This window comes from Lactuca serriola, chromosome 2 (assembly GCF_051521515.1).
Source record: "Lactuca serriola cultivar US96UC23 chromosome 2, Lser_US96UC23_V15, whole genome shotgun sequence".
Taxonomy (NCBI): domain Eukaryota; kingdom Viridiplantae; phylum Streptophyta; class Magnoliopsida; order Asterales; family Asteraceae; genus Lactuca; species Lactuca serriola.
In genome coordinates, this window is record NC_136409.1 from 180,569,016 (window position 1) to 180,576,135 (window position 7,120).

Below are 7,120 nucleotides of genomic sequence, written 5' to 3' on the forward strand. Positions count from 1 at the left end.
GAGCAGCGTACATGGAAAACCAAGGTGATAAATCAAATCACAAAAAAAAACGTCATTAGATACAAACCTTCAAACTCAACGCAAGTACTTAAAAATATCTTTAAAGTTTTATAAATACATCAAATAAAATTGTAATAATGCAACAGCTCGTGCCAAAATTATGTGTATACCATAGCAACAGCATGCTATTGAATGTACTCGCAAACGATACTTCCAAATAAGGTTAGCTCTATCCAAAACTAAAGATGAAAATTGTATTATGTAGATTGGAAAGAAAAAACCAAAACAATTTGTAAATGATGAATATCGATTAAAGTGACCACAAAAAATAGTTAAGATATCTCTTAAAACCAATCGATAATTAGGGTTTTAAAAAAAAAGTTAATATCTTATATATTTGAGTTTTTTTTTCCGGGTTAAATGTCAATTTTCTTTTTTTTAAAAAACCCCTTACTTTTTTCTATTTTTTTTTTATTTAGCCATTACAATTTCTTTTTTCGAATTACTCCTTACGTTTTCATTTTTTTGTCAATTTAGTCCTTACATTGTTTAATTTTTTCGGATTAAATCTCTAACATTATTTTTTTTCTAAAAAATACTCTTACATCTTTGCTATCTTAGAATATTTTGTGCTTCCGGTTTCATAATTTCATAGGAGATTTTTCCAACTTCACTTCATGGTGGTTTGAAAAAAATATAGAAAGTGGTCATGTGAATCCATTAGTTAACTATTGGTCAAGAACATTGTAAGTCAATGAAATGATATTGAAAGTTCAACCCAATATGTGTAATGATCATCAGTTTAATCAAGAGTTATCTACATTAAGATTTTTTTATGTTGGTTATGACGAAAGAAGAGTAAAACTTGTTCTTTTTGGCTTTTTTATTCTCAATAGAGTGTCATAGGATTTTATGATGGAAGATGAGAAAAACAATAAGAGAAGAGGGTTGGCATCCATTAGTGATAAGAGGAAGATGGGAGGGGTTGTTCTTCTTCCATCATCGAACCCTATGGCTTCTAATGAGAATAACCTTTGATCATATTGATGATTGTTACGCGTCTTGGGTTGAACTTTTCTAGATAATCACATGCACCTACAACGTTCTTCACCACATCGATGACGTCACGTGGAAGAGAAATTTATCCAGTCGTCAAGGCACTAGGGTTCATCCAACCTAGGCCACATGAGGGGTAGTGAGCCTCTACTTGTGAACGTGAGAATTATCTATAAATCTACTCATAAACAAACAACAAGCAACAGCCATTGCCAATTTGGGTACACGGGACCACAAAATCGCACACATCCTAGCATGATATGCATGTATGCAACAAGTAAGATGTCAAAATCTCTTTTCTCAAAATAAACATTTTAGCTTTGTAATAACCAAACGCATTTATGAAAAATATAATTTCATGAATGCACAAATAATCCTCATACGGGCAACTAGTAACCAAGTATATGTTAAATAGTTTTAGAACACAAAATTAATAATATGGGATGTATGCTCCCAGTAATTTAGAATGTAACGAAAGAGAAATTGTAACCATAATAATAAAGAGTAATGTAACAATTGGTAAAATATGTCAACAATTGTTGGTCAATCGCCGTGAACGTAACTATAATTAGACCTATTGTACAATACATCAGTGTTTATTAAGCAAGTTTAAGTGATATTATACTTAATTTCTCGAGAAGTAGTTTGTTTCGGAACTCAAAGAGTTATGGTTAGTATCCAACTTCATTTTAAATGCTATTATATTCCAATGATGAACTGATTTACTAAAAACTGTGGAATTATAACAAATTGAACACGAAACTTTAAGTTATGGATTTTAACATCATTTTTATTAATAGAAATTGTAACGTCGCATTTTCACAACCAAAAATTTTCATTTTTATTAAGGTAAAACTTTGAAATTATAAAATCAATGTTAAGAAAACCATTTGTTCCAAACTACATTTTTGTTGAAAATCAGAGTAATATGATAAACGCAGAATCCTAAATGCTGCTAATGAGTGTGTACAGTCATGCATTCGTCTTCCCACGATCAGCAATGGAACCTAAAAAACATAAACAGCTGGGTAAGCACAAAGCTTAGTGAGTTCCCCAAAATACCACACACCACAAAACATATACAACATGCATACTGGGTCCACATTCATCAAACTGGATTACCCGGGTTTGTTGCCCTGATGCCTCAACCCAGCCGCTCCTCCCGAGCCTCCGTGCCTACGACTTACAACCGGTCTGTAGTTGGTATCTTGGCCTACAACCCATAACAGGAACGTCTCAACCCCACCCACCACAATATGTCTATATATAAACAATCAAGAAATTAAGTAGGCACATAAGTACAAACAACTACCAATCATATAGCTCACTATCGCCGACTAGGCCCCTCACAGTACACTACTCCACTACCAACAAATCTACATGGAATGCATAGCCATAAGTAACCAGATGTGAGATAACCACTCGAACAGATGATCCTACTCTAAAGCCACAACCAAACAAGGAACAAGTAAATCCTAGATCTAGAGTTCTCAAGCTATCCTACATGGCTACATATAGTGTGACAACTAGGGATGAAAGTGGGTCCAAACCCGGACCGGATGGACCCGGACCCTGAAAACCCGAAACCGGTTAACGATATTTTGTAGAACTGGAAACCGGACCGGTATATAGGAACCGGTTCCGGTTCGGTTCCGGGTACGGTTCCGGTTCGGTTCCGGGTACGGTACCGGGTAAAGTGGGTCTAGAACCGAAAAACCCGGAAACATCAAAGTTGGTAGGTTGGAACCGGATAAAGTGGGTTTAGAACCGGAAAAACCAGAATTTTTTGGTAATTACTTACTATTTAGTGGGTTGAATTTTGAAAATTTTCATATTGATATTCCAACTTTGGGGGATTGTAACTCATTGAATAAGAAACCAAAATTAACATTATTATAGTCTAAAATCATGTATAAATTCTAAAATACACTCTAGAAAAAACCTCATGTCTGACTTTAAACAAATGAGATATGCACGTGTTAACATTTTCACATAATACAAATTACAAAAACAAATAACTGAAAAGTTGAAAATTTTCAGTTTTGATATCCCGACTTCGGAGAACTATAAATCATCGAATATAAAATCAAAAATGACAAAATTATAGTCTAAACTCATGTACAAATTGTAAACTACAAGCTGGAAAAACCACATGTCAATCCGTCTTCAAACGAATTAAATATGCATGTTTTAAATCTTTCACCGAATACAAAAAAAAAAAAAAAAAAAAAAAAAAAAAAAAAAAACCTTCTAGCTTTGATATCTCAACTTTGGGGGAGTGTAAGTCAATGAATATAAAACTAAAAATGACAAATTTATAGTCTAAAATAATGTACAAACTCTAAACTACATGTTGGAAAAAACCACATGTCAATCCGACTTCAAAGGAATTAGATATACGTGTTTTAAAACTTTCACCGAATACAAAAAAACTAAAAAAACTAAAAATTTCCAGCTTTGATATCTCGACTTTGGGGGAGTGTAAGTTAATGAATATAAAACTAAAAATGGCGAATTTATAGTCTAAAAGCATGTACAAACTCTAAACTACATATTGGAAAAAAAAATTATGTCAACCCGAGTTGAAACGAATGAGATATGCATCTTTTAAACGTTTCACAAAAACCGGTTCTGGCCCTAAAAGTGGTTCCGGTTCCGGTTTTTAGACCCGATTTACCCTGACCTGATGGACCCAAACCCGGATTACCCGAAACCCGGATAAAGCCAATTTTTAAACCCGGAACCGGAACCGGTTCTATATATTCCGACGGTTTCGGTTCCGGTCCGATTCCGGTTCCGGTCCAGTTTTCCGGTTCTAAATCTCATCCCTAGTGACAACCCATAATTTCAAATCTTGTAAAAGTCAATCTTAGTCAACGAAAGTCAAACATATCAAATAAAGGTCAAACTTATTTCTTTATTATCTTAATATGGTTAGATTAATGAGTTATAGGTGTATAAACCTTGTATTCAAAGGTGTTGTGTGTTTAAGGAGGAAAACTTTTGGAACCGAGAACCGATAACCTTGTCTGAACCACAAACCCTCGCTTCGGCGGTAAACCCTAGGACCGCAAATGGTTCGCAGCCATAAACCTCGATCTTATCCACTCGGTGTGATATCCAACGAAGGTGTCCCATCAGTTTTTGACCCTATATAGGGACCCAACATTGAACTCCTCCTCACTTCTTCAAATCCACCCGAAAACACCCACCTCACTCTCAAGAACTCCAACCGTGAACACCTTTTCTCTCTCAAATATCATCTTTCATCCTTTGAATCTTCTTAGGATCTTGCTTGGATCTTCAAGTGTTCTTCATTTCCTCAAGAACATTCAACCGTAAACCCTTGAATCTCCTTCATTTTATCAAGAACACCAACCGTAAACCCAAAAACACCAAGATCTTCTTGGATCGTGAACTCTTGGGGCAAGCCGTAAACTCCTAGCAGCCTTCCATTTTGCTTCTAACACTCTTATTTGTAAGTTAAACTTACAAATAAGTCCAATTCCTTATCATTCTTATGTTTATATACACTAATTGTATACATTTATATTACATAAAATGCTATTTAGGACTCGGTTTTGCTACGGGACTTCACTCGTAGAAATAACATCCTATATCGAACATTCAAATGAATCACTCACGTGGAAACAATCAAACAAAAGGATTTTTTATGCTTAAATAATGTCAAAATCATTTTAAAACTCTTTTAAACTATTTTTAGATTTCTGTTTATATCAAAATCATATTCATTTACATATTTATGTATAAGTATGCTTTAATGGACTTAGGACTATTGCTAAATACCGTAACTCTTGTTCCTAGTTTGGTCGTGGGCTTAGGGTAGGATCACTAGTCCAACTGTCGGCTAAATCATAGTTATACTTGGTAAATATATACATTAATATTAAACCCCATTTTTAAAGATCATACTTAACTCAATTGCATATGTTGGGCGATTGAGTCTTTTCTCCAATTCAGCTACAGTTCAAACAAACATACTAGTAAACTATAATAGGTATAGTTTAGAGAATCAATATTCACTGTTTTCTAGAACAGAGAAACACACATAAACCAATACATACATACTATTACTATTCATTACAAAGTATATTATTCATTTACAAGAACAAGAAGGAACTCACATACTATAACAAGAATAAGATAACTAAAATGTGAGATAGTATTTCATGGCATAGCAATATTCTTGTTATGTCACGTTTTGTAACTAGAGTTTTCCTGGAGGGAGAGCGTGAGTTTGTGTATAGATCTATATGGGATTGACCATTCCACACATTGTTGCTAGCTACAATGGGACCTGCAGGTCTATAGGTGACAAATGGCATATCATTTTTAAACGCCCGAAGAACGTCGTATTTTATACTAGTCAATCAAGCATGGTTAGAACCTAATCACATTTTAACCTTAATTAACCAGTTTGGTTTCAAGGTAGTTAATGCATCAGTAGTGTATTTTATACAATACTACTGTAAATCTTCATTTTCCATTACATTCATACAGTAATGTATTTTATACAATACTACTGTAAATCTTCATTTTCCATTACATTCATACAGTGATATTCTCACATGAGAATTGCATTCTATTTTTCTAGTAAAGATGGTTTTACAAATATAGTAAACATACATTTATACTATTTCAAGTACAAACATACATTTTACACTATTTTCAAGAGAACATAACATACAAACAGTTTGGTCTTAAGTAGAAGACTACTTTTCATTTAAGCAGAAAATATAGGATTTTCAGGGAAGTATACAAACATTTTCACTAGACAAATACAAACATTCTCACTAAACAAATACAAACATTTTCACTAGACAAATACAAACATTTTCACTAAACAAATACAAACATTTTCAAGAAAAAAATGCAAACACTTGACACTAAAATACTTATGAACTCACCAACTTAAATGTTGATACTCTCGTTCAAAATAACTTGTATTCTCAGGGAACCGGTAGACAGGTACACGAGCACAGGTTTTTGAGAAGACGGAGCATGTTCAGGCTCGTCTTTTATTTTTGCTTTACATTTTTGGTGTCATACTACTATTCAATGAACACACGTATATTAACTATTCTATTAATGCAATGGATGTTTTTGCTTGTTTTACTATTGTGCATTGTTACGATACTGTATATGATGTTCTCCGCTCCCGAACGTTTCCGCCATTCTGATTTCGGGTTGTGACAGATTGGTATCAGAGCATTGTTTATAGTGAACTAAGTATATCAACCCATAAAAGATATACAACTATAAACACAACGGGATTAAAACACTCTGACCAAGACTTATACTTTTTAAATATAAAACATTTTACTAAAGTATACATACATGCATACATACCAGAACAGTGTCATACTAGAACAGAACAAAAGTATTTTGATTATTGAACAGCACAAGTAGGCTTGGGGATATATAATCAGGTTTGGGATTGATATAGTCTGATCAACTATATTTATCCGAGACGTGATTATTAGCATATGCCTAGTAATGGTTATGGTGTTGCAACAAGTCTAAAAACTTACCAACTATACTACCAAGAAACACTAGAACATAACAAAAACTTAAAATACTATAGGAGTATTTTGTTGTACTGTAATTACTTATGTGAAAAATAAAACGACCCTTACTAGTAGGTCTATAGTTGTTGAGCGGATATGCTTAGGTTATATGTGACCAAGATATTATAGACTTAGAATCTGTGATCTTCGCTTTACTTCATGTTCCTTGTTTGGTTGTGGTCTTTGAGTTGGATCACTTATTCGAAGGTCTATTCTATCTTAGGTTATATATAACTGGTATGCACTACGCAAGTATAGAAGTAAATGGTAAGGATCATCCTATAAATATCTCTAGATAACATTTATTATACATCTCTTACACCACTATTCTCGCTTAGATAACATGGTTGGATTTCATCTGCCGGGAGACCCGTACTTTCCCGATCAAGGGAACAGTGGATGGCTTGAAGCTGGTCAAGAAGAAGATAACCCAGTAGTCCCATAAGAAGAAGACCTCGAGGAGAGTTCTGAGGAAG